General features: G+C 39.6%; 1 protein-coding gene and 1 pseudogene across 2 annotated transcripts in view; both read left to right on the top strand.

The window, feature by feature from the left end:
- LOC134209463 (uncharacterized) overlaps nt 1-15,353 on the top strand; it is an 89,743-nt pseudogene extending 74,390 nt beyond the window's left edge.
- The window catches only part of LOC134211452 (melatonin receptor type 1B-A-like), a 272,782-nt gene that overhangs the window by 161,057 nt on the left and 93,030 nt on the right, over nt 1-18,695 (top strand). The window lies entirely within an intron of this gene.

Here is an 18,695-nt window from a genome sequence, read left to right as displayed (position 1 = left end):
CGGAAATTATCAATCAAAGCCTGCCCAAAAGTATAAATATTTTAAGTTTCTGTGAAGTGAGCTGGGAATGGATCCATAGGCCCAAGAAGGACGTTACCCTTACAGGTGATCCTCTCATTTGTTAGGTCACATGGCGCCTGCTACGATCAGAATGCATCAATGTAGGGAAGAGGACGAAATTATGGATGACATGTGTCGCCCATCAGCAAGCGAATATTCCTCTGAATCTTGCTGCAGAGTTTCTCAAGCGAATTTCTGGGCTGAAGTTGACGCAGCAAAGTTCGTCTTGGTTAACGAGTTGCCCAGCTATGATAGAAGACTAGCAATTGTTGGAATTCTAATTGGACATAAGAGCGAACTTTTCCGTTCTTTCAATTCTAGCAGTATGGTCCAGCGATTGCTGAACGGAACAGGATGAAAATAGATACAAAAGTGGATGACGAGGACAAGCCTGGATTGAACCTATGACCTACCTGCGTATGAGAATGAAGCGTTAGCCATAGACTACCAAGCTCGACATACTGGAATTTCAAAGAAGTTCCATATTATCAAAAATTCTTGCTTGAATATAACTCCAAGAATTCCTTTGAAACAACTCATGGGTTCGACTTGTGCCCACCTCCACTGAACCCTTGTCAGTCCGGATTCGCTATGCCATACGGTGGCGTTTAAGTACGCGCTCTACGTCAAAACTGGATTGCCTGATGACGACTGAGCAACCTCTGCGTGATTTTTAAAAACGTCAAGTCAAAAGAGGCTCTCTTTTATTACTTCCTCTTTCGATTAGTTAAAGCCATACTAACATTGTTACATTGATTTTCTCAATCCGATCTGAAGAAATAGCGTTTGTTCTAGTGTGCTGAGGTGAAAATATTAAATAACATTTTAACTAGCTATATTACTGCAAAGAGGTAATAAAGAGAGTCTCTATTAGGACTTACAGACGCGACGTTTTCAAAAATCGCGAGATTGTCCTCGGAGAGTCATTCTCCAACGTATCCGGATAAATGGGAACCGGAAATCAATGCAACGATCATCGGATGGACGACGTAACAAACGGACACACAATGGACTCCACATAGAGCATGGACTAACGACAACATACGTAAAGTAATGGAAATCTAAAATAGATTCTGTGGATTTTGCTAAGCAAGAATACCACGAGTGATCTCAAGACAGTAGCGGTTAAGAAAGCTGAGTATCTACCAAATAAAGAAAGGGTACAAAACAAAATCCTTTGAAATTTTCTCCAGGAACAATTAAAATTCAGGAAAACAATTTTCTAGGAAAAAGGTTAAGGACTAACAGAAAACGCTCAAGGTGGATCTTTAAGTCGCCCTCTGTACCACTCGAGTGCTCGGAACTTACAAGTTAATACCTGTTGAACTGCTTTCTCCAGTTTTTCTTACTTTTGAGTAACTCGAGGTGAAATTGACTGCGCGGTGCGGTATTTCGGGTCTTTTAACTTTGGGAATTTACATTGATAGTTTTCGACATTGCAGGAAGGTACTTCGTACTTGAAACTATTTGTTAAATACAAGAGTGTTGCAATTCTGAATGGGAAGTTAAATACAAATCAACATGCTCCAATCGTGTCGTAGAAGCATTGTATGCTTTTCTGAACAACATCGCTTAAGGGGAGCATCGGAAATCTATGTAATGCCCAAGAATTATTCTTGATCTAGATTTGGTCCTCCTTAGCCGTGCGGTAAGACGCGCGGCTACAAAACGAACCATGCTGAGGTGGCTGGGTTCGATTCCCGGTGCCGTCTAGGCAATTTTCGGATTGAAATTTCTCGACTTCCCTGGGCATAAAAAGTATCATCGTGTTACACCTCATGATATACGAATGCAAAATGGTAGCAGAAATACTCTTGCAGTTAATAACTGGGAAGTGCTTAATGAACATAAGCTGCGAGGCAGCTCTGTCCCAGTGTGGGATGTAAGCCAATAAGAAGAAGAAGAAGAAGAATCGATTGGAATATTCATTTCTGTAAACCATTAGAATTATTATTTGTGTTCAACCTTTCTCAAGAGGATAAACTCTAATAGATCCATCAAGATGAGAATTAAATTAATAATTCTGTATCCCTTCTCTATCTACAGCTCCACGCCATACTCCGTTGTCCGAAGAAATCCCAACGTAAATAACAAGGGACGAAAATTAGCGACGGCTCATTTCCCTGCAATATATCATCAGGAAAGCCAGCTGCCTGACCATGTAAAAGAATTGCTTAGCCAGCCCACTCGACGTCGCCCGTCCCATCAAACCATTATCGCCGTCGTCATCGGGCTGGACAACATCTGGCTCTCATTGCGGCCCGGTCACGAATTTGACCACTTGCAAAAGGGAAACCGGCGACCAACGGAAACGATCAAACACAAAACAAGGGGCGCCAGGAAACAACAAGAAACGAAAACCTCCAGCCATGGGCACGACATCGATGGCCAGCATACTTGTGGCGGCAGCCGTCTCCGTACAGCCTGGTAACAGCCGGGAAGCCGGAGTGGGGGGAGCTTCGCCGAAGGCGGACTGAGCTGCGGCGAAGAAGTCTTCCGATACTGGCTGCAGCAACAAGTGCCACCAATTGCGATGCCGTTCAAGTGAAAATAGCTTTAATTTGCTGACGGCGATAACTCCATTAAGCCATGATGTCCAAACACAGTGGCACTTCGGCGGTGCAAGCACCGGGAGGATGTGTCTCCGGTCACCCTGTCGACCGAGTGGCCTCCAGCTGGCCCGGCTTCTGCTGCTGGCCAGTTTGTCCGTGATGGCATCGGTAAATGTTTGCTGATTTCCTCGGTCATGATCGAGACCACCTCAAGACAGGTAAGCATCCGTGCTCGGCGCTAGATGATGAAGTTTTTCTTTTATTCAATATCGGTTCTAGTGAAATATACTTTTGATGCGTGAGTTTCGAAGTTTTTATGAGGAAAGTTTTCCAACCCCTAGGAGAGTGATTAGTACAGCTTTGTCTTTTCCACTTTAAAATAAGACGTTTTCTTCTCTTCAAGTAGCAACTGAATTTCTTCTTCCATCTTTCTTGTTCACGACGACTTCAATTTAGAACCTCATAACCAATCCTTATTTAACATTTTTCACACAATATATCTACACATTTTGAACATACATCAGTGTGGAGAGAGCAGCTGCTGGTAGTCGTTGAGGATATATGAATTTAAGCATTTTAAAACCAAATCATGTTTTTAAATCGTTATAGATCTAAAATCGTTACTGGATCGTAACGAAAGGAGTATAGAGCAAATTTCTTCATGTGATATTTTCAATTTGTCCCTCTTCAGTCCATTTCTAATCATGAAAAACTATATGATAATCTATGAGAACTTAGTGTGTGTTATGGAGGAGACTGGGTAATGCAAAATTTAACTGTAATTGTATCCAAAGTACTGCCAAATGCTATAAAAATAATAAAGAGTATACTCTTTATTATTTTTATAATTCTAAACTCGATTCTATCATGATGTTATGTCAACGATTTTCATCATGGTTTTTGTCATCAAATATTTTCGTAAAGTGGACGAACTATAAAAATGACTATATGTGAAGAAAAACACTCTTCGACTTCTTTCATTTCTTTGTGTAGACAATGCCTCTGGGTCTACTTCTGCTGCAATGTCCTGCTGGGTGCCAATCGAACGCTTCTTTGCAGATTTTCTTTCGTCCCCAACGTAAGGTGTGGCCGACTTCCGTTCTTCTTTTTCCTCTTCAGGGCTCTACATTCCAACTGGAACTCCACTTGTCCATTATTCAGCAGAACAAAGTTTAGCCTCGCTAGTGATCCATGAAGGTTATGACCTCTGGGTTGGTAGACAGGAACTCCAGTTCATTGCTCACGCCACAAATATCGGTTACAAACCGGTTGGTTTTGCTAATAACGTAATAAACGGCTCTATTCTCTGTCTTGTGAACATTATGGCAGCTTCAGAAGAAAATTTAAATTGCTTCCCCACAGCATTTGCATGAACCTTCTTTTTCCAGCTCGTGTGTAGCGTCAACAAATTGGGTTGTATAGACATGCTGGGTTGATTCCCATTGGATACCAGACACCAGCTAGACCAAATGATCTGAACTCCAGAACAATTTGGAGACTAAAAGGATCTGCAAACCAATTTGGACTACACATAATACGAGGCCTCTTGGGACTTGCATGGGCATGCTGGGTGGTTCAATTGGATACCAGGCATAGATGGTGTAGACTAATTGATCTAAATTTCATAACAATTTGCAGAACCTAGAACATCTGCAAATCAAACAATTTGGACTGCACATTAAACAAAAGGCTCCAAGGACATGTGGACGGACATGCTGGGTTGATTCGATTGTATAACAGGTGAAGTTGACCTGCTAGACCAAATGATCCGAACTTCAGAACAATTTGGGGAACCTAGAATATCTGCATCAAACTAAGTTAGACTGCACATAATACGCGAGGGCTCTAAGGACTTGTATGGACAAAGACATGCTGGATTGATTCCGATTGGATACCAGGCGTAGTTGACCTACTAGACCAAATGAACTGTACTCCTGAACTATTTGGATAACTTAGAACATCTGCATCATACTAATTTGAATACATAACAGGCAAGGGCCAGGGGCTTTTGAAACATGTAGTTGATTTCTGTTGTAGAAGTTGTTTGGAATCGTTAAGTTACACTTATATTGAACATTTAAATACATTTAAACGACAGCATCTGTACTCAGCTGATCCAGCAAAAACTAGGATCTGAAACATAACAAACTAGCAAACTACAAGAACTAGATAAGGTGGATAAGACAATAGTGAAAGAATTGTGAAATCAGGGAACCTGCTGTTTGGAAATCGCAGTTTCTTGATCGCAATATTCATCATGTTACAGGTAGCCTCACACCTCCAGAATTTGGTCCATAGATTTTTCAACATGCTTTTGCATATGGGCCTTTTTCCCATGAGTTTGGGTACGGAAAATCAAAATCCCGGCCCCATTCAAAATACACACGGGATCAAAATTTTCCCGAGGTGTAAGGTTAGTTCAAAGTTCGAAAAAACGTGTCACGGGAATTTGACCCCCATGCATTTTTAAAAGGGCGAGAATTTCGTTTCTGTGCCCCAAATCCCCTAAATCCGCCCCTTTAAAAATGCATGGGGACCAAATCCTGTGACACGTTTTCCGAACTGTAACCCAGCCTTTAACCAGAACATGAACTTTCAACATGCAACTAGGTTCAGGTTTTTACCTAATGCAAGTTCACACATTTGCTTGCACACTTTTTATTCGATAAAACGGATGTGATGAAAATTTGCATGAAAAGTTTAGTCACAAAATGAAACATTGCGCAAATCGCCTTACCATTAGGGTGGACCAGCCACGCTTATGTGAAAAAAAATCAAAATCATTTTTCGGGCGTGTACCCCCCTGAAATAAAGTTTTGCTCCCAGAAGCTACTATAAAAATTCCAGCCAGATTCGTCAAGTCTAACTGGATGCTCAAAGAGCGTGATGTTTATATGAGAAAAATCGACTAAATATATGGGAAATTGCATAATTTCCACTTTATTACCTCTAGGTGGCACTGTGGTCAGTCAATCCCGCTCATTAATGACATTTACTGTCTCTAGGAATTCCTTTGAAACATACTCCAGAACTTCCTTTAGGTAAATTCTTTAGCAGCTTTAGCAGATTTTATAAATCCCTTTAGAATTAAAAAAAATCTTTAGAAATTCCTTCAAGAATTCTTTCAGGAATCTCTTCAGAAATTCATTCAAAATTCCTGTAGAAGTCCTCCAGAAATTCCTTTCGAATTCTTCCTTGGCGGAATTTCATTTGAAATTATTGAAAATGCCTTTGAAAATTATTTAGAAACTCTTCCGACAATACCTTCACGATCTCCATCAGGCTTATTTCATTTATGTAGCTTACATCTAAACAGATCACACTGAATCAATCATTTGACACCACAACGGTTCCGAGGCCCATTTCGCCATCCTCGTTTGGCCCTACGCTCGCCAAGTCGTTCTGTACCTGATTCGTCCACACCTCGCTCGCGCTGCGTTCCGCCTGTTTCTCTGTAGCAGGTCGGAAGCGAGCACCAGCTTCTGGGGTACTGTCCGGCTGATTTACTTTCCGACCGCCCTGATTTGTTTACTTTCGGAAGCTACTCAAATCAAATCTTATCATCGTGATCTTTTTATAGACAGAATCAGAATCACAATCTTCGACAAGAGGTCACCTACAGACTGAACACTTAACATCTAGCATGAGGACAATGGACCAGGACATTCAAATAACACCCGATGGACCAGTGGAGAACTTTTCGCTTTACGGAACACGCCACCGGGCAATCGAACCCACACTCCGCTCAATGCGTCTCTAGACGATTGACGTCGCTAACCACTGACCACGAAGCCACAATCTTGCGATAGTTCTGCGTCGATACAAAACACGTTTGATCGGACGAATTTAAAACTCGCTACCAGCCCTGTGTGCTGGCGATCCTAGATTAGCCTAATAATTGCATTGAATCGATTCACTGAAACATGGTAAAAACTGGTCTGTATATTTAGGCAGCTAAGGAACTAAACCCTCCTGAAACGATATAAGAACTTAGGCCCTCCTTAGCCGTGCGGTAAGACGCGTGACTACAAAGCAAGCCCAACAAACAATTTTAGCTGAATAAGCTAGTTTTCTAGCTGAAGAAGAAATAGAGGTAATAAACTATAGAGGACGATTGTCGCTGCGGTTCCTTTTGTTATCGTCCCCAAACATGTTGGTACCTATCTGTCAAAACATTCTGATTTTTCCTTTGTTGACATTTAGTGCCTATACTCGCCAGCAAAAGATGTTTCGCCAGTGACGACAGCGACAAGCGTCCTCTATAGTTGTACCTCTATTAGAAGAAGACTATTTTTTACCTTCAACAAGCGCTCTATTAGCCTCAATGTTTGTTGGGAATATGCTGAGGTATTCAGGTTCGATTCCCGGTACCGGTCTAAGCAATTTCGGATTGGAAATTGTCTCGACTTCGTGTTAGCCTCATTATATGCAGATGCAAAAAGTAACGGCTTGAAAACCTCGCAGTTAATAGCTGTGGAAGTGCTCAATGAACACTAAGCTGAGGCGGCTCTGTCTAGTCACTGGGCCACGAAACGAACTAGCCCGACAAAATACCTTAGACTTAGGGGATGCGTAATTTGAGTTGGTGTCTTCGGAAGAGTGTCGTGTTTTGAAAAATATGAAGCTCAGTGTCGAGCATTAGTTCAAATTTTCGCCGCATGAAATTGGCAACGTGCAGAAGTTTTTTCATTTTACGTTTTGAGCTTTGTTATCTTCGGCAAGTTAGAACGTAAAAAACGCTATAGTCGCCGAAGACACTAACTCTCTTCAAATTGCTGAGATATAGTAAAATTGTAAAATTTCATTGATTTTATATTTCTCACCTTTTACCAAAGGTATAAAAAACTAATCACGCGACGAACTAGCAGATTTACACAACTGATTATGGTTATAGTCCATGCTTGAGTTGTTTTTATATAACAGGTATAAAAAAGTATCATAGAGTTAGGGAAGTTATTGAATTCGAAACATTAAACTATCATATTAAGATAAAGGAACCGATCAGAGTAGTCATATTTTTATCGAGTAACAAAACACACAGTACATAAAAAGATCGATTTCAATGAGTTAATGCAATATAAACGCATAACATGATTTGACATTTTTAGTCATATGTATTTGTTTACGATAAATTCAGTCCACCACTACTAGGATGTTCAATTGGGTTATTCAGCAAAAGACAAATATATGAGATTTTTTATAGTCTAACATAAAAAGCATGTAGCTAATCTTCAACAAATTTTTTATTTTGTTTGTAAGCCTTTATTTACATTTTTATACAGCAAACAATAAGTCATTTCAATCGATAGAAGACCAGCACTAACATTCATAGAATGACAGTTGACTAATGCAGCATAAGTTTTTTTTTATTCCATATAATTAAAATGTAAATAAAAATTTGTTCGGGGCCCAATTTTTTGAAAATTGGGGTTGGAAGCTCATTTTTTATGCAGATTCAGAATATGTAAAAACATATATACCCCTAAACAACCCCAATTATGAACATGGTAATAATCGATCACGGTAACGTGTTCTGGAAATCTTGCCACAACATATCGATTAAAAATCATAGTAGGCAAAGCGTATGCTGTTGATCTTAGTATACATATTTACCGAGGTTATGCGGAAGGTGAGATTTCGAAATCAAAACGTTTCATCTTCATTAGTTGTGGTTTTCTTGTTAAACATTATTGCGAATGTGTTTTTTTTGCTTTTATCCGATAATCGATATGGCTCAAGGTACAGTCACTCTCAAAATTGAGCGTACAGTATGGATTAGTTGACTACATTCAAAAATTTCAAAGGAAATTAAATGGTTGGCTCGATTGTTTTAATGCATTTCAATATTTATCCTTCCTTCAATGTATGCATTACTAAAATGGTTGAAATTTTTTCTCTAAAGTTTATATTTGAAAATCATTTCAAAAATACGCTATTAGATGTGACAAAATTGAGCGTACAGCGATTTTTCTATAAAATTTCTTATTATAAACACGATTAAAGTATTTTTAATAATGTTTTTTCATGATTATATTTATGGTAATCATCATCACTTGCTGCGTATTCAATTAAACATTTCAATTTAAATAACCATTTTTTGAGGTCAAAATGACGAACAAGTGAGAGTAAGAACATTGTTAACAATTCAATTGGGCAAAATAAGATGCTTTAATTTATCCTTATGCTACAACGTATTGTCATATATATGATAGATAATCGAAATCGAGTGAGACATACGATTAATTTCAAAATTCGGTCGGTAAATGATGAAAACAGATTAACAAACATGAAAACGACAAATGTTGGAATGATATAATTCAAATTTGGTATGTCACTTTAGCAAATTTGTTTTAAAGTTCGTTGTGTCTCAGGTCCATCATTAAGAGTAATATTGAATCAATCATTCACAGTCAAATTCTAAAAGTACAGAGTGCATATTAAAGGTTTGAACATAAAACAACTTTTTCAACCCCGTGGGAGAACACTTCTGATTGAATATTGAAAGATAAGCAAATCGTAATTTCAAAATTAAATTTGGATTAAACTCCACGATCTGTTTACCATAAGGGGATACAATTGGATGATTTCCATGTGGCGAGTAAAATAAACTTTTTTGAAGTTCGGCAGCTTGTTAATGATATCTTTTTGAATTTAAATGATTCAACCAAATTTGTTCCTACAGTGACTGAGTCTTCAAATATAAAATGACATCTTATAAATGTATCCGTGTACTGCTCTTTTATTGATATTATTATTAATGGTGTCCCTGAAACATAAGCTACCTATACATCAAACTTTAAATAAAGTTATACTTAATTTGAAATATGCCATCCCCAACATTTGTCGTTTTCTCACATATTTTTTACATCTGTGTTCATCCTTTAACGACTAAATTATCCCAAATTTATCTATGTCTCGCTCATTCGATTATCTATCGCTATATAAGACACGATGCCGAGGTGAAATCCCATATCTTAAGCATCTATTTTGCCCAGCAGCATTGGTGTTAAATGGCATTGTTACATCTTACTTGTTCGCCATTTAAATTAAAACGTAGTTTAATTTCAATATATTGAATGTTTAAGTAGATATTTATTATAAATATAATCGTAACTATTAAACTCCCATAAATCGTGTTTGTAATAAGAAATTTTATGAAAAATTAACTGTGCCTTTCAATTTGAATGCATCAATGGTACGGATTATTTTCAAATAAATGAACTTTAGAAAAAAAATCAACAATTTTATGTACGCATACAATGAAGAAGGGATGAACGAAATGCATTGAAACCAACCGTCATTCCTTTAAATTTTCGAATATGTTACATCTAATCATGCTGTATCAGCTATTTCAGTGACTCTCAAGTTAATACAATCAGTTTATACATATCATACATTAATTAGTATATCAGTATCCAGTATCACCATACGAACGGTGTCGAGAAAACAGTTTCCTCAGTTTCCAATTTCTTCCCAGAATCAATTGCAACAACTATTGAAGTGAGCAAATAAAGCATTTTCATAATTGTTTGCTTGTAGATTAGTCATATCATGTCAATGAAAGTTGAAGTCTCAGGAAAGTAAATTGAAACCCAACTGGAAATTATTGTGTTTGCAACCTCGTTTCCTCAGCCATGAACTGCTTGATTTGACCCACTAATGTTACTTTTTATACCAAACTTTAAAACTATTCTATATTTGATACCAAAATAACATGATAAGTTTCAATATTCAGGTTAATATTTCTCTTTCAGCAGTAAATATCAAAAACTCTTGCATAAACCATGAGCACTATCGACTGTGAGCAATTTACTAAGGTTGTAATATGTTATTTTACATTTTTCGTAAATAGTCCAAGAAAATCAGAAAAAAAAGATGAAACTTTACCAATTTTTACCATATCTCTGCAAAATAGAAGGTATACAACGGTGTCTTCGGCAACCACAATTATTTTCCACGTTCTACAACTTTGCCGAAGACACCAAAATAAACCGTAAAACAAAAAAGTTTGTATTGCAGCGCCACCTGTGCGGCGAAAATTTGAACTAATGCTCGACGCTGGAAGCATATTTTTCAAACACGACACTCTTCCGACACCACCTCGAAACACCACACCAACTCAAAATTACGCCTCCCCTAAGCTCCAAGGTATTTTGTCAGGCTAGCTCCGCTCCATTTAATGTGCAGTGTGGGGATGTATTCTCAAAAGAAAGATATAAAGACTAAACACGGCCTCCCTAGATGGCCAAAGGTATTTTACTAAGTCGAGGTCCATCACAGCAAAGCTCTTACGAATGTTGAGAAAAGGAGAAGTGATTATATAAACACCAGGGTTTGAATCAAAAGTAGAATGAAAATCTCTCACTTCCTCATCATGCACTCTCGATGAAGGTAGCATTCCGCGAAAGTTTTGGGCAAGGATATTGATAATCTGATGCTACGATAATGGGCTGGTTCGAGGGCACAACCCTTGATAAATTTCTTTAAAGATCACTCCTCACGGAACCCAAGTTTCAAAGTTCTCGCGTTCAGGCGCACCACTCGATTCAGGAAGCAACGGTTTGACAGTTGTACCATTTTATTTATTTACGCTAAATCAACAAAATTACAGTTATGCACTCCGTATCGAATTGATATGCCCCGAAACGCAGGCATAAAACGTTCATGAAGTAATCAATCATAATAAACCCCCAATTGCGGTTGCACCGGATCTGATGATGCATTTCAACATGTTTTACAGCTGTGCGAAAAAATGCTGGTCCCCCAACATAAAATGAGCGGGAACAGCGTTTTATCAAACCCCTCGGTAGCGTACTATGGGTGTTTTCCAGCATATGCAAGTGCACGTTTTTTTACGATAGTTTTTAACTTTCATGGCACATGATTCAGAAGAGGTTTAGCCTCTCTTTTATCAATTATACGTTATCTATTAGGAGAGCGATTTCTGCAGTCCCTGATAAACACTGTATATAATTTAACAGCAGGAACCATTTAGCAAAAAGCGAAACAATGAAAATAAAGTTACAAGCGGACTGAATCCGACTCTCTATTTATAAGCCAGTAGCGCAACCGCTAGACCATCAGTTCGTCAACTCCTACCTTTAACGTTTATAATTATTCCGAAAAAATCATTTCATAGTTCCAGTTATCCTTGCTAACTCCACTACTTTCCCCACTATTTATCTCTTTTCTTACCATTACACATACACATCTACTTATCCCGTATTGTTCTACAGGTAACGCATTCATAGTGAACATAGCGCTCATGATTTGCCTAATCACTAGCGTAGTGATGCCAATCCTACTATTGTGCTCTGGCTGGCATCGACAATTCGGACACAGAGTATGCAAATTTCAGTGGTTTCCCCAACTGCTTGCTCGTTTTTGGTTAACATTTCTTCTTGATAAGTATCCTGGGATTTTCAACAGCATTATAAGCACTATTAAACACAGGAAATACGTGTGTACTGTTAGAAGTTAGTTGCTTATTATCATTGTTTGGCTTATAGAATTGATGTAAATATTGCGTATGTAATTGGTGGTGCAGTAGCTATTTAATTTAGTAATTGGTAGAATCATAGTTGATCAACAAACTTGAAGAAGCTCGTTATGGAATTTCCGAAAAGGTAAGATAAGCTTTGTACATACTCACAATGTTAGATTAAGTACTGGTAAAGCCCTTCAGATAGCAATTATAACATCAATCGAGCATTTGATCAGAAAGAAATTTGTCAAGAGACGGGTCACAAAATGGTTATCTTTTTTACTCTTTTTTATTTCGTTTCTACAGTTCTACGTCAACGAAAACTTATAGTAGTTATAATAAAATTTTGTTCCAGTGTTTATAAGTAATTCATTAAACATATCAGCGACTTGAAAGTTTCTCGGTAAAGAAGTAAGGTCAGGCGTTTTTCCGAAATGACGTTGCCCTAACCAATCGCAAGAGACTTCGTGCAGCAGAACCAGGCCAAATTGTGGTGAACAATCTGTGAATCAGATGTACACCGTACAACATCAGATACTGCAGAGATATTGCGAATACAACGTGTCCACAGCTCATTTCACCAACGAGCAAACCATGCAAACTATCATACAAAGAAGTTATCGAAAGGAGATGCGCATGAGGCCCCAGCTATGGCAGATATTGCACGAATAAGGACTTCCGACTACACAGATACAGTTAGTCAAGGTGGCGATGAATCGAGTGATTCATAAGTCGAGTTTTAGGGACGCTCTCAAGTCTTCTTGAAGTACGCAGAGGATACGACCACTCATTCACTCATAATTCCTAAGTTAACTAACCTAACCTAAAAGGTCCCCATTCTAGACGGTTGCACACTTTAGACTTGACCTGTTGAATATATCTTTGTTGTGACTTCTTTGGCCCTGGATCTGCCTCTGCACTGTAAGCATACACTGCCTCTACCCTGCAGGATTCCATGCAGTGCTTGCCTCCAAGATATTTTAATGTAAGTTTTGACCACACTTGAAGGCTTCCAGGCCTCTTGAAGGGGAGCTTTGAGCCTCTTGAAGGAGGCACGGGCCTCTTGAAAGGAGGCTGGCCTCTTGAAAGGAGGCTTCCAGGCCTCTTGAAGGGGCTTCCAAGCCTCTTGAAGGCTTCCAGGCCTCTTGAGTGAGGGCTTCAGGCCTCAGAAGGAGGCTTCCAGGCCTCTTGAAGGAGGCTTCCGGGCCCTCTTGAAGGAGGCTGGGCCTCTTGAAAGGAGGCTTCCGGGCCTCTTGAAGGAGGCTTCCAGGCCTCTTGAAGGAGGCTGAGGCCTCTTGAATGGAGCTTCCAGGCCTCTTGAAGGAGGCCGGAGCCTCTTGAAGAGGCTGAGCCTCTTGAAGGAGGCTTCCGGGCCTCTTGAGGCTGGGCCCCTCTTGAAGGCTTCCAGGCCTCTTGAAGGGCTTCCAGGCCTCTTGAAGGGGCTTCAGGCTCTTGAAAGGCTTCGAGCCTCTTGAAGGAGCTGAGGCCTCTTGAAAGGCTTCCAGGCCTCTTGAAGGGCTTCCAGAGCCTCTTGAAGGGGAGGGCTTCCAGGCCTCTTGAAGGAGGCTTCCAGGCCCTCTTGAAGAGCCCGGGCCTCTTGAGAGGAGGCTTCCGGGCCTCTTGAAGAGGGAGGCCCAGGAGCCTCTTGAGGAGCCGAGGCCTCTTGAAGGAGGCTAGGCCTCTTGAAGGGGCTTCCAGGCCTCTTGAAATGGGGCTTGGGCCTCTTGAAAGGAGGCTTCCGTCCGAGCCTATTTGGAAGTGAATATATAGCCTTTTCGTTGCACCTTGGTGTACGAGAAAAGCAAAAAAATAACACAATTATCAAAAGTTTGTATTTGATTTATGGCCATTTCTCCATGCATTTTTTGTTAGAGTGTCTCCCTAGGGCCGTAAAGGTACCCCCAGGTGTACATGTACCCCAACTTGAGAACCGCTGAACCGAAACTTTATGTCATTTTCCGTGCTTGCCTCTCAAAATGCTCAAATAATGAAACAAAAAAATGGATTGTACTTGATGTTATACAAAATCGTCAATATAGCCTTGCCTCATTTTATTAAATACATCGATTTATAGACAGATCAAGTTAAAATGAAGAAATACACAACAATTATTGAATTTTACCCAGATCCTACAGCCCAGCATAGAAGATCATTTTAAGGTAGCGCTAAATTCTAGACAAAGTGTAATTAAAATCTGATTGATGTATGATACGGAAAGCAGTGTGCAGTAGGATCTGTCAAAGTTAACACTGTCGTGTATCTTCTTCTTATTTACTACCCAAATTCGAACTATGAACGTGATAAAGAATCTACAGAATTTAGTTTTGTATCCTAATTTTCCTTTACAAAACATTTTCATAAAAAAACGCGCTTTATTTAATGAAAAGAAAGCAAAGTTGAGCAGATTCAACCATACATTCGACGGGTACCTCTTTCGATCCGATACAGACTTAAAACACATTTGCATTTGAAAGTATGACTAAATGTACATTCGATGTTTGTACCGAGAGACCTATGCTTCCAACAGTCCTCGTTCTTTCCCCACTTCTTCCAGATAATGGCCATCGAAACTAACATCTGAGGCTGTGTATGAACCAGAATGAGCACAGTTGGATTCAAAGCAGGAACCAGCGTAACCGTAATTCTGTTGGCGATTTGGATCGTTGCCAACTTATTCTCGGCATGCAGTTCATGTATGATATCGACTTTGACTACTGCGACCGAGTCAAGCATAGTTCCACCGGAAGCCGGCTGGATTGGGCTGATGGTGCCTTCACCTTCTACTGGCATTCCTGACTCACATACGGATCGCATAGTCGATGTGAAGCGCAACATGAGCCTGTGAACTGGCCAAATCTAAGCCTACGTGGGACCTCTCGTTGAGTTGGACCAACTTCTACAGCTTCATATCTTCGTCCTGTTTTGGTTGCCCGTTTCTCATCCCTGGCAGGACCACCAAAGAGTCATATCAGACAGGTGTTCTACCTTTGACCTGGATCAGCCTGTCAAGTCACACTTCCACAGTAATCTACTGCTTAACGACCATCACTTCCGTAGTGCGTACGTGAGCCTGTTCCTTCACTGCTGCAAGACAACGGTAACCGTATCGCGAGACAACCTTAGTGGACTGACGGAAACAAACCGACCGCGGACGTCCGTGCCGCACATCATCCCAGGCTACAATATGTACACCAGCCCGCAGAGAGCCGGTAGCAACCACGGACACTGGGGGAAACACCGAGTGCCACGAGTTATGATCGGAAATGTATTTCGAATTGATCAAGGAACTAAGTGGTTTCGATTAATTTACCGGGCGAAAATGTCAGGAACTGTTTGAAAGCCAGCCGCGCATTTAGCTGCTAAGTTAAGGTTAAACGAACAAAACGAACTGAAAAGCAATACATGCTTACCTCTTTCTCTTTCGCTCTTCATAAATTTTGACATTTACTGGCATTGTAGTTTACTAATTTCTTTGCAGTGAGAAAGAGACAAAGCAGCCCGTGCAGTGCCCTATAGTAAAAGAATTCATAATTCCAATTTCCAAGTGCCTAATTTATATCACGCAGATTATAGTCGCATGTTCCTATCAGTTCCCGAAGCTTTGCTTGGATCAATTATTTCAGATGACGTGATTGCGTGACTTCGGTCGGATAGATGTTTCATCTCCAAGGAAATCTTCCCCGCTGTGGTTTTCGACTCGATGGTCAATGTCAAACAGGGCTCGATAAAACATTAAATCCCGCCGGGCTGATAGCTTCCATGGCAATCTCGGCAAAGTAAGCCATTACTGGCTGCCAATTTTGGTGCCAAGCTGGGAAGATACAATATTTTATGTACGAGTTTTTCCAAACGCAGCACGAAAGCAGTACACGCTAAAAATGAACTACTCAAAATTGAGTCGAATCCGACTCATTTTCATTAAAACAGGACAACTCAAAATTTGAGTAAAAGATACTACTTCAATAAAATGATGATTTCGCGAAAGTTAAGCTTTGGCCTTCCATCAATTTTTAATACGACAGATGCGAATCAAGTTTATCTATCTATCTAAGTGCATTTTACGACAAACAGAATCCTAGTTTAAGTGCAATCATCATTTTATTGAAGTAGTATCTTTACTCAAATTTTGAGTTGTCCCGTTTTTAATGAAAATGAGTCGGATTCGACTCAATTTTGAGTAGTTCATTTTTAGCGTATACTTTGCGGTCGTTGTCTGTGACATTGTCGCCGGTGTCGGATCGGCTTTAGCTACAAGGAAAACGTCGAAAGAAAGGGAAAAACTCAACTCCTAGAAGGTCGTCGCCGGTATCCGGTCCATGTTAGCAGTCGAGAATTCGCACCGCACCGTAAAAAGTACAACAGCTGCTGGAAAACGATGCATATTGGGTACAACGCAGACGAAACGGTATGTGGTTCAGGACGATGGGAGTCCCGGAAGGTTAGTAGTATACAGACGAGCTGCATGTATAATAATATTATGCCTGTAAGTCTAGGAAAGGCCAATCCAATATGAACCGCCTTTTATATATTGCGGTGAGCTATAAACTGAAAATTTGAACAATTGAACTACATAATATCAGATTCATACCAATACCTAAATTTAAAAGCCGGTTTCTATGTGTATGTGTTGGCATTCATTTACTTCTCCGTTGATCACATAGAGCTTATGCAAATATTTTGAACGTCTGAGGTAGCTTGATAATGTATATCATTGCAACATTATAATACAGAAGACTTGGTTGATTGCATAGATCTTATGATTTGAACTCCAGGACATTCCCTCTACTCTTCTCTTCTCTTCTTTGCCATTACACCCCCCACTGGGACATTGCCGCCTCGCAGCTTAGTGTTCATTAAGCACTTACACAGTTATTAACTGCGAGGTTTCTAAGTCAAGTTACCATTTCTGCATTCGTATATCATGAGGCTAACACGATTATAATTTTATGCCCAGGGAAGTCGAGACAATGTCCAAACCGAAAATTGCGTAGACCGGCACCGGGAATCGAACCAAGCCACCCTTAGCATGGTCTTGCTTTGTAGCCGTGCAACCTTAAAAATCTGCAAATTTCTACGTACATTTAGAGATCAAAATTGTATGTAATCTGATTCAGCGTATAGTACACAAATGATCGATTTAAAAAAAATGGTCATAGTTCAATTAGCATAGCATAGCATAGTTACGGTGTACTTCGTAGATTGGACACTAGTGATACTCATGTTTTTCTTTTGAAATCCTTATTCAGATTGCTATCAGAAATCAAGGTGGGTGTGCTCCTTGATTTCAATCTAGGATAAAAATCACAAAAGCATGAGGATTACTACTCCTGGCCACGCCCATCTTCACCATAACTTGGGAGGGGAAGGAAGTGTTGATGTAGTACTTACTTAACGAGAGGCCCCCGACTCAGCGACACCCTCATAAGTACCACGGAGTAGGATATTGGGGAAGGTATTCGTTGGGTCAGGAATTGCCTGTAGCTGACAATGTGACCGTGGTAGATCTTACACCGTAACACACCACGCAAGAGTAACTACCCAGCGTTACGGGGGATTTAAAAAAAGTAGTTTCAATTCGGCTTAAACTTCACATTGTCCTTATATGGTAAAAGTTCTATTTTTTACGGAGAGAATGAGTAAGCCATTGAAAATACAATTGCATAGGTACTGACTTGATGTGTTTCAGCGCTCAGCTCAATATTTATCATCTCATCCGAAAAACTCAACAGGGAATCCGTAGATTAGATTCAACTAGTGCAAGATATATCGAACTAGTGTCAATATTTCATCAAAATCGTAACCCGAAAAGCATGAGATCTAGTTCTTGAAACTTGGTAATTTTGAATGCAAAACAGCTGTTCGGCACTTTTTCTTGCCTATGCGTGCCTAACACGCCTAGCTGGTTGCAGTTCCACATCCGAGCAAGAATAAAAACCCAGATTAATCCACCTAGCGTTGGTGGTGCCTTTCTCGCATTTAATTAAGACACCAACCTTATGCGGGGTTTAAATGGTCCGATGTACCATTTTCTTCATAACTTTTAAATGCAATGACCGATCGTTATAAAATTCAATAGTGATCAACAAGGCTTTGTCCCCTGCCGATTGAAACTTGTTGCGAGAAAATCGGTTAAGGTTTACTATACGAAAAGTTGTCTAATGTTTTTTATAGCTTTTGTGCACACACATACACACATACATACACACATACATACACACGGACAGACAGACATGTGTCGATTGGTATATAATACTATGGGTCTCAGAGGCTTCTATAAAAAGTTCGTTTTCGGAGTGAAATGATAGCCTTTCGGTACAACTTTGTTGTACGAGAAAGGCAAAAAAACTTAGATTTCGAAAAATCTAGACGTAACAAAAATATTAAAATTGCAAGGAGAATTGTGAATAATGGTTTTTAACAACTTCTATCAAAATTGCAGTTAACATATCTGCTGAACTCAGGGCCAAATACAATTCTTCGAAAATAAAATTGAAGTTTTAAAGATCTCCCTACTATATCGTAAAACGGTGCATAAATTTTAAATAATAAAATATTTTCAAAATAATCTATTTCATCGATTAATCAATTAATCATTTTTT

This window comes from Armigeres subalbatus, chromosome 2 (assembly GCF_024139115.2).
Source record: "Armigeres subalbatus isolate Guangzhou_Male chromosome 2, GZ_Asu_2, whole genome shotgun sequence".
Taxonomy (NCBI): Eukaryota; Metazoa; Arthropoda; class Insecta; order Diptera; family Culicidae; genus Armigeres; species Armigeres subalbatus.
The sequence above is the reverse complement of the archived record's forward strand: the minus strand, read 5'-3'. Positions and strand labels throughout refer to the sequence as shown.